General features: G+C 36.5%; 1 long non-coding RNA gene across 1 annotated transcript; it reads left to right on the top strand.

Moving 5' to 3' along the window:
* Positions 1 to 651: 651 nt before the first annotated feature.
* LOC139130622 (uncharacterized) lies at positions 652 to 2,131 on the top strand. The gene is made up of 3 exons (XR_011551916.1): positions 652 to 1,003; positions 1,330 to 1,406; positions 2,018 to 2,131. It is a non-coding gene; the product is annotated as an uncharacterized lncRNA (long non-coding RNA).
* Positions 2,132 to 10,302: the final 8,171 nt, after the last annotated feature.

Below are 10,302 nucleotides of genomic sequence, written 5' to 3'. Positions count from 1 at the left end.
TGTGTGTGTTGAAATAACCTTTTATACACTGTATAAGAATGCATGAAATTGCTCAGAAATGTCTTCAAATTTCAATATAATCCTTAACACTCTCATGCTGAAATGGTTTTTCATACAATCAATAATGCATGAAATTACTCCAAAATGTCTTCAAATTTTAAAATTTCCTGCACACAGGGAGGGGCCCCCTCCCTGAAACCCTCCCCCTTTGTGTATGTTGAAATAACCTTTTATATACTGTATAAGGATGCATGAAATTGCTGAGAAATGTCTTCAAATTTCAATATAATCCTTAACACTCTCATGCTGAAAGGGTCTTTCATACAATACAATAATGCATGAAATTACTCCAAAATGTCTTCAAATTTTAAAAATTTCTTGCACACAGGGAGGGGACCCCCTCCCTGAAACCCTCCTGTGTGTATGTTGGAATAGCCTTTTATACACTGTATAAGAATGCATGAAATTGCTCAGAACTGTCTCTCCCCCCCCCCCCCCCCCCCCCCCCCGCCCGCCCAGGGAACCTGGTTGCACACAGAAGCTAACCGCCTACTTTTCTGAATTTTCCGCCTACTTCAAAAGTTTTTGAGAACCCTGATTAATATTGGGACAGCAGGCTTGCAGTCAGACTTTTGGGATTGTGTGCAAACTCTATTATCATCATGTAGAGAAAGACTGTGGATAAGTAATCTTTGTTATCACATATTACTGAATATATGTGTTACTGTTGTTTTTGCATCTTGTTCATATTTGTCTTCAGGTCTAGCAAACTTACCTGGCATGGTACAATACCTACCAGTGAAATTTGGATAAAGTTAGGTGGGGACAAGGGTCAGGGAACCATGAGAATGGTTTACCAAGTTGCTAACATCAGTAATCCAAATGTAGCAGATAATACAGTGATTTGGAGTACATTTGCAGCACCTGATTCCTATTACAATTTAGAAATAGCTTTAGCTGTTAACAGAGGTCAGGTAGACAAACTGGATGGCACAAAGTGGAAGTAAGTCTAAACATGCATACTGTGTTTTACTAAACAATGAACAGATTGTACCATATATCTATTTTGGTACAATATTTGGAACTTAAGATACATACATATTGGTTATCCAAGTTTAATACATGCATTATACTGCTGATCCAAAAATCTGAAAAACAATGTGCAAATCTGACCAAACTTATGCAGCATAAATATGATACCTACATTAAATAGTACAAAAGGCAAAGTTGTTTTCTTGCATGTACAAAATGCATTGATATGTAGAAACATGGGCATTCATTTAGAATGGTGTGGACAATTGTCTTACATTCCACTTTGATTTATTTCAGGGACAAGACACTATTAGCACGGATGATAGGAGATTATGAGTATCTGGCCAAGAGTTATGGATTGTCTGGACCAAATGGTATGAAATGTATACTTGCATGCTATGATTTATACATAAGAAAAGTTGAGGCACTGGCAGGACAGGCAGTTTATTGTGTACACTTCAGTTTTACCTATGATTTACATGTGTACGTCCTTGACCTATCAGTTTGCAATATGTGCGACTGTTAATAATCAGCATGCATTGTGTATGATATGCTGTAGAACACAATTATGATAATTTGTTGTAGTTTTTCGTTGACTTAAGACATTCACAGCTAACATTGATTAGTCAGATAAATTTAAAGGAAGGGGTACACAGTGGGTCAGATCTTGATAAATATTTGCAAGCTATTGACAAATGATTGTTTTCCTCTGTAGAAATTCTTGTGTTTATTTCTCAATTTAATTCTTACACATAGTATTAATATGTATACTGGCAATGCAAAATGTAGTAACCATGAATTTCTTTGAAATAAATTGATAAGTTTAAATTGATAAGTTTGCATATTACAGGTACATCCTCTCCAAGAGTTCACACATGCACATCAAATTGACTTCATGAACACCAGTCATGTCTATACCTACTAAGGTTTTTAAGTAATTATGTCAGTTTTTGTTCCTTGTCTTCCTCACATTGAAATATTTTAGGGAAATATTTTTGCGTATGCTGTGTGATCAGCAAGGAACAAGCACAGTTGCCGAAGGAGGAACAACCATTGTCATCAATGAAGAAGAGAACCCTTGATGATATCAGAAAATGTCACAGTGCCATGCAGCACTACAATAGTGTCAGAAAGCCACTTTTCAATGTACCACTGCACAGAGTATGTACTAATCAATTCAATCCACTATGTTGTTTGCTTCCATTGACCAACTAAACATATAGCTCTGTTCTGTTTCAATCAGTTCACTTTACCTTTCTCTGAACAGTTCAACAGACCACACTGTGACCTATCTACAATGTACATGTATGCATGCCACTATGTCCATAATGTAAATGGTGTGCACAAATAGAAGTTTATTTAGCTATATGCGAAAACAAGTTGACAATGAAGCCAGCACATATGTCAGCATTTGTGATCAATCTAGTTGTTGTATATTTGTATGTAGTGTTTTCTTCATAAATAGGTAGGTATGAAAGTTACAAGATATTGTCATACATTAAAAGTAAAAGATACATTTGCTAACCCTTATATTTTATCACAGTTGCAGTCCCATGGGTTGCACATCAGTCCTGGCTTGTTTTAAAAGTTTTTCACCATGATGGAAGCTAGCTGTGCAGTACTGGATATCAAGATCATCACGACTCTGGAGAGAGATGATGACATTGATGAACCCGTGCTGAAGCCTGCTGGATTTGACACATATGTTGCCATGTTGAAACAAGTCGAGACATTACAGTGTGAAGCGAAAGAACTCCAAGAAGAAGCTGAGACCTTGGCTGATAGTGTTGAAAAGGCTCTCCTTGCTGATGATGACTGTGACAATGATGATGATGATGACGACAACAGTGAAGATGATGGCAGACCACCACTAATGACCTTTCTTAGATATCTGAAGCTACAGACGTAAAAGCGAAACTGCCAAAACAATGTGGTTTTGTAGTCTGCGGTATTGACCAAGCTCTGCAGTCATTTGGTGTTGGACGTCATTCTTACCACGGGCAGGCATTCATCAGAAATCATGTGAACAAGTGCTGTAAAGTATGTGTTTTACAACTGTAAACTGTTTTGTTGCTAAAGTCATTAAAAGGTTCAGTATTCTGCTTGTCAGGATTTTCAAGCTTTCAGTGTCAGATTTATTGTGTGTTATATATATACTACAGAAGATGTATTTCGTCTACATTATTTTGACCTACTTCAGTGAAACAACTCTGTTTGCTTCTTTGAAAGAAGTTATTATATCCTTTTTTTTATTTTTTGTGTTTCAGGAAGAAAACAGTCAAACGTTGTGCAAGAGCGTCATCAGGACCACAGCAAGAATATGCCCATAGCTGAATGAACAGGCTGCACACATTTGTGGTCTGTATAAGCCAATATTTTCAAAATTTGCAGCCTGCCATAATCTTTAGAGTACAAGCAATAGAATGTCAGATGAATATATTAGCATTCTCAGTTCAAACATATCACATTTAATGGCATATCACAGAGAACACTTTCCTAATGAAAGTGTACCCCCCAAAATGCATATGTTAGAAGATCATGTCATCCCTCAGATTGAAAACACAGGGTTTGGCTTTGGTTTCCTCACAGAACGGTGTAGAGAGTATCCATCATGAGATTAGGAAGGGAATGGACCGGTATAGTAAAGTACCTGGCCATAATGGTTTAAAGAAATTAGAACTTATGGTAAGGGAGCATCATGTGATGACCAATTCAAGTCATGTGAAAGTGCCAAAAACACAAAGGGTTCATACAGAACCAAATAAGCAACGTGAAATAATGATGGCCATAGTGATAAAAGTAAAGATAAATCATGATAAAATAAACATGTAAAGAACAAATTAATTAAGTCAATAACAAACCAATATGTAAATAAAAACATTGAAATCTGGTTCTTCTATGAATCATATTTTTACTAAATTGATGCTTGTATTTTTAGTCCCCAAGATACCGTCCGGGGGGACTTATAGGTTTGGTCATGTCCGAGCGTGTGTCAGTGTGTGCGTTTGTCCGTCCATGCATCCGTCTGTTCACGCAGATATCTCAGAGATACATGGAGCGATTTCATTCAAACTTGGTACGAGGATTACTTGATATGTCATACATATGCACGTCCAATATATATACATATGCATGATCCAATGTGGCCGGCATGCGGCCATTTTTTTACAATTTTTTTATGTACAGAGCCATAACTCCGACATGTTTCAACCGATTTTATTGAAAGTTAGTACAAGGACATTGACCTTCATCATACATATGCACATCAATTTGTTTCACAACATTATCCAATGTGCTGCCATGCAGCAATCTTATTACAATTTTGTCATGTACGGAGCCATAACTCAGGCATATCTCAACCGATTTTATTCAAAGTTGGTACAAGGACATTGATCTACCGGTATGTCATACATATGCATGTCAATTTGTTTCATGATATGATCCAATATGGCCGCATGGCAGCCATTTTGTTACAATTTTTTCATGTCCTTAGCCATAACTCAGGCCCGTCTGAACTTTGTACAAGGACTTTGACCTATGTCATACATATGAACATGATATGGCTACCATGCCACCATTTTGTTACAATTTTTTCATGTACGGAGCAATTACTCAATCATATCTCAACCGATTTTATTCAAAGTTGTTACAAGGACATTGACTCGTGTTATACATATGTATGTCAATTTGTTTCACGATATGATCCAATATGACCACATGGCGGCCATTTTGTTATGGTTTTTTTCATGTCGAAAGCCATAACTCTGGCAAGTCTCAACCGATTTTATTCAAAGTTGGTACATGGACATTGACTTATGTCATACATATGCATATAGATTTTTTAGACAGTAAGATTAAATATGGCTGCATGGCTGCCATTTTGTTACGATCTTTTCATGTACAGAGCCATAACTCAGACATCTTTACACCAGTATCATTCAAGTTGGTATAAGGACATTGACCTATGTCATACATATGCACATTGATTTGTTGAACGGCGTGTAGCAGTATCATGTCAATTACCTAAGTTTCATAATTAGACTGATATGTCGAGAAATACTGCATCAGATTTCATGAAACTTGGTACACATGTTAAGCTTACATGATTGCTTTAACAATGAAAAAGGCATTTATCAGTGTCATTTAATTAATTTGTAATTGCTTATTTAATGAACTTTCCTAATTAGAGTTATATATCCACAAATACTGCGTCAAAATTTGATGAAACTCGGTACAGATGTTGATCTCATAGTTTGTAAATACTGCATCAAACTTTATGAAATATGGTACCGGTGATAATCTATTAGTGTTAGGATAGTATGCAAAAATGTTCGGCAACATCCTGTTGATTCATTACTAATTGACTCATTTAATGACATTTGTAATTAGGATGGCGGCCTACATTGGTTTTATGTTTTCACCACCGTGGAACTCATTCTTGGCCATTTAGCGCCATCTGTATCACAGTATTTTTATCATAGACCTAATTAATGAAGAGGACTCTATCCTCTCTGAGGACTTTTATTAAAGTACATGTACCAACGAACAAGTGGGGACTGTGCCATCAACGACTTGTTCAATTTAAAATTGATGCTTGAAAAGTCATCTTTATGGTAAGTCCAGTATATGTAATGATGACTTACCATTTTAGGATGTTTTCACATGTTCAAATGAAACTTCCTTCAGTTTTATCTTACATGAAATATCATTGGAAAAGTTAAATTTTTAGCATGAAAATAAGAATGAAATACTTCTAAATGCTTTCATTATGATTTAGTATATATACTAACAAGTACAGATGTAAATAACCTTGTTTTGCTTATCTATTTACAGAATACAACGACCCTGGAAGTTGCAAGGTGTCCATTTGATTTCAAGTACTTCTCATTTTTTAATTTTGTCTGTATTTTCATATTGTATTTAAAATAAAGGTATTTGATCATTTCAATTTGTATTTTTTTTCATTTTCTGTGTACCTTTCCTTTTCGTTTCCTATATTTTTTGTTTAGCTCTTTATTTGTCCCTTTTTTTAAAATGCAACTTTGTGGGATAAGTTACTTTTGATATTCAGAGAGTTTGTAAAAGATGTTTGCCCGAAACTTTGTTATCGGTACATGTAATTTATTTGAGTCTTGTCACTTCAAGAAATAAAAAAAAATGTTTTATTCTATATGCACGTGCCTGTTTTGATCATTTATGTTATGGTTTGAAGTAATTTTTAATAACATTACAGTTAATTTGCCATTGTGCTGTTAAAACAATCACCGTACAATACAAATAAGGCAATAATACATTGATTTCTGCCTATATGATGAAAAAGGTGCCTCTCTAATTTTTGCCGTTTGTGGCACTGTTCTGTGGCTTCCAATTGAATGTGTATCCATAAAGTTCGCACACAAGTTAAAAGTCTGGGCCTGCTTGGTATCGCTTTAAACTGCTTAGTGTCACTTTTCCGACAAGCATTTAATTACTCCTTGGCCTAATGATGTCCCTCTCTCCGTACAGTATTATGTATAATTCTGCGCTTCACGTACAACAATTAGAAGTCACCCCTTTTGACAAAATTAAAATAAACAACACCTCTTTTTCAGAATTCCCAGAGCTTCAATGAACTAGTGTTATTACATTTCTATATAATACTTATAGCCCCTAAACTTGTAATAATAATAATAATAATAATAATAATAATAATAATAATAAAAAACGGAACGATTACTAGAGGGTTTCGGACCCGTGGTCTCGAAACCCTAATAAAATATAGCTGCAAGCAGCGATGACCGGGTTTCGACACAAGTGGCAGCATTAGAGCAAAAGAAAAATTAGATTTTGAGTATAATTAATGAAGTACAGGATGCAGTGTCATAAGGTCTCCCATCATACCAAATATGAAGTCTGTAGCACTTGTGGTTACCAAGTTGTGGATATATAGGTATATTTAAGGTCAAAGGTCATCAAGGTCACATGACATTGTGTCAAAAAAATTGTATTGCTAAGTTATCCCTATATACCAAAAATCAGACCTCTAGCTCTATTGGCTGGCTCAGAATTAGATATGCGCATAATTAATGAGGTACAGGATGTGGTGTCATAAGGTCTCCCATCATACCAAATATGAAGGGTGTAGCATTTGGGGTTACTTAGTTATGGCCATATATGTATATTTAAGGTCAAAGGTCATCAAGGTCACATGACATTTTGTCAAAAAAATTGTATTGCTTAGTTATCCCTATATACCAAAAATCAGACCTCTAGCTCTATTGGCTGGCTCAGAATTAGATATGCGCATAATTAATGAGGTACAGGATGTGATGTCATAAGGTCTCCCATCATACCAAATATGAAGGGTGTAGCACTTGGGGTTACTTAGTTATGGCCATATATGTATATTTGAGGTCAAAGGTCATCGGGGTCACATGACATTTTGTCAAAAAAATTGTATTGCTAAGTTATCCCTACATACCAAAAATCAGACCTCTAGCTCTATTGGCTAGGTCAGAATTAGAAATGCACATAATAAATGAGTTGAAGGAAGATGCGAAGGTCAAAGGTCAAGTGGAATCGCCAAAATTGTGGAGAGCAATTTGGTCCCCTACTGGCCATTGTCCAATAGACGCTGGCTGTCCTGGACTTTAACATAGGCCAGAATAAGCCAATGCCATAGCTTAGCTGCATAGGTATAGGGGAGGTCAAAGGTCATAGAAAAATCAGAAAAATAATACTTTAAAAATCTTCTTCTCAAAATTGGCAAGACCTGTGACTTTGATATTTGGCATGAAGGAGCAAGGCTATAAGGTCTAAAAAGTGACTTGAGCAGAATTTTGATTTATCATTTTTTATGCAAATGAAGTCAATTTTAAAGTTTATTTTCAAAATAGCAAAAAGGTCACGTGACCCCTGATTATGGTCATGTGATCAAAAATTTACTTTTGCAGACTTCTACCTATGTGCCAAATATGAAGACTCTAGGTCCAGCGGTTTTAGCTCCAGAGTTCCAAACGTGCGACAGAAGAAGAAAAATAATAAAAAACAGAACGATTACAATAGGGTTTCGCACCCATGGTGTCGAAACCCTAAAAAACAGAACGATTACAATAGGGTTTCGCACCCATGGTGTCGAAACCCTAATTATACTCATACAGGTTTTGTTGACATGCTGAATACTTGGCATTAAATTACAGTTTATGGATACAATGCAGAAAGTGTAGAGAAAACAAAAAAAAAGTTTTGAAAAAATACCAAAAGATACAGCTTATGGAGCTTTAATGCCAGAATCATGGACTTGATACAAGTTGGTGAATTTAAAAAAAAATCATGTGCAACAGTTTCTTTAATGCTTTTCCTATTTCATTGGTAGGCCTTGCCAGGTTTTCCCAGTGATAGAACGCGTTGCCTTTTAGTCTCAGCAGAAGCCTATTATTTTCTGTCGAATTCCAGGTAAAATCCACGACATAATGTACAAACCTCTCACGCGTTTCAGATGAAAGCAGAACACAAAATCATGGCGCTCACCTCTCAAACATTCACAAATCACATATTTTTCTAAGACTACTAGAATAACAAAATCGCTTTTTTTACAATCTTGCTGTTATAGACTTCTCAACAAAAAGTTTGTTCTATATCCTGGCCTCTCAGCTAGGCGACTGATGCCGTATGTTGTGGGTTCGAATCCGATTGAAAACTAGCCGTATTGACAACATTGGAAGTTTGAGTCTCTTTGTCCGACATAATTCAATTTAACGAGAAATGAATCTGTTACATAATACTTTATGAGTCTGATGAATGAAATTTCCCTTCTGCCAGCTAATAAGGTATATCATTTTAACAGGTGTTCTGATTACATTTGCGTCATGTTTCCATCCCCATTGAATTACAATTATTTAAAAACAAAAAGCTATCTCAGCGCGGGCTTCGCTCCTTAACAAATAAGCATAAATTTGGCGAAGTCAATTGTGGAATGGCGTCATTACTAAAAGGTATTCTTTGAAGGTCCAGAAGGTGGAACTCAAATTCCTCAAAATTTGGCAGGAAGGGACAGTCAAATATTCTGGCGTGCGATAGCCCGTATATGATGACGTCGACTGCACAAGCGCAGACAACACAGGGCAATGGTGTAGACTCAGGTCGTTCAAGGAACAGACAACGCGATCACAGCTTTGTCATACCATAGACCCTAAAAAGGTCTATGGTCATACCGTAGAAGCACAGACCCTACAGAAAGACCGTTTTATTTCTGGGGTCTATATATGTAGAAAGCTGTATGGTCACACTCACTACTGATCTGCTAAGTTCCGCAACAGTGCGTATGATATCTGAATAAAAAAACAGTCGAATTATGGTGTTTACCGTACAAATGCAGCAACGAGTGTTTCTGAATTACAGAGTTTAAAAGAAATCCCTACAGCATGATTCAATTATGTTAAAATGCTAAAAATGTAGGTATGTATCTGTCCGATAACTTACCAACTGTGTTCAATTGAAATCAGTCCTGGTTCCCATAAAAATGATTCGATCGTTGAGGCAACGTCTTACCGAGGTATTGGCTTGAACACAACCAAAGCGTCCCATTGCATACAGTACATGCAGGCAAAGTGATAGATTACGGCATGGACGGGATGGTGGCACGGGTTATTGTAAAGACCAAAAAAGGTACGCACGCATTTGCACATGACTGGGTCTGGGCCCTTTCATGGACAGGCCCTAATTTCAAATTCTCCAGCAGAAGAGATTGTTCCATAAAGAAAGCTTGTACAAGGTGTGAATTAGTCAGCGAATCGCGTCGATTTCCTGTCCTTGTCAGAATTCCACAATAATTAAAGCTGGTGGGAAGAACAGTCGTGCTAGCCTTCCCTCAGATCTGGTTAAAAATGTGATTTTAGTCCTTTATATAATCTCATCTCAGTCCTCATGTTGATTCATTTGAAAACAGAATGGTGTGGATAAACGCATTGCTGTACACTGGAGTACACATGAAATCACTGAAAATCTTCTGTATAACTATAATAGCCGTTGTTAATGCGTAGTGAAGCTAAAATGTTCGCTCATCGAAGCAAACTTTTCCCCTGAAATAAAGGAATAATGCATGAGAATCTGCAGAAAATGACTGATTGCAGAAAGAAAGTTGCAGCGCGTATGTTCTGTCATGACGGAAGTAGCTTCTAGCTTAGACCTGTCGCTCCATGGTCGATACTTCTACCTTCTATCACATACTAGGAGAAAATCCTCCTTGTCTGTGTTTCTATACTACCTGTACAGATCACAGTTATCCATGTT

The sequence above is a fragment of the Ptychodera flava genome, chromosome 1 (genome assembly GCF_041260155.1).
Source record: "Ptychodera flava strain L36383 chromosome 1, AS_Pfla_20210202, whole genome shotgun sequence".
In the NCBI taxonomy this organism is placed as follows: domain Eukaryota; kingdom Metazoa; phylum Hemichordata; class Enteropneusta; family Ptychoderidae; genus Ptychodera; species Ptychodera flava.
This window is presented reverse-complemented; position numbering and strand designations above follow the sequence as displayed.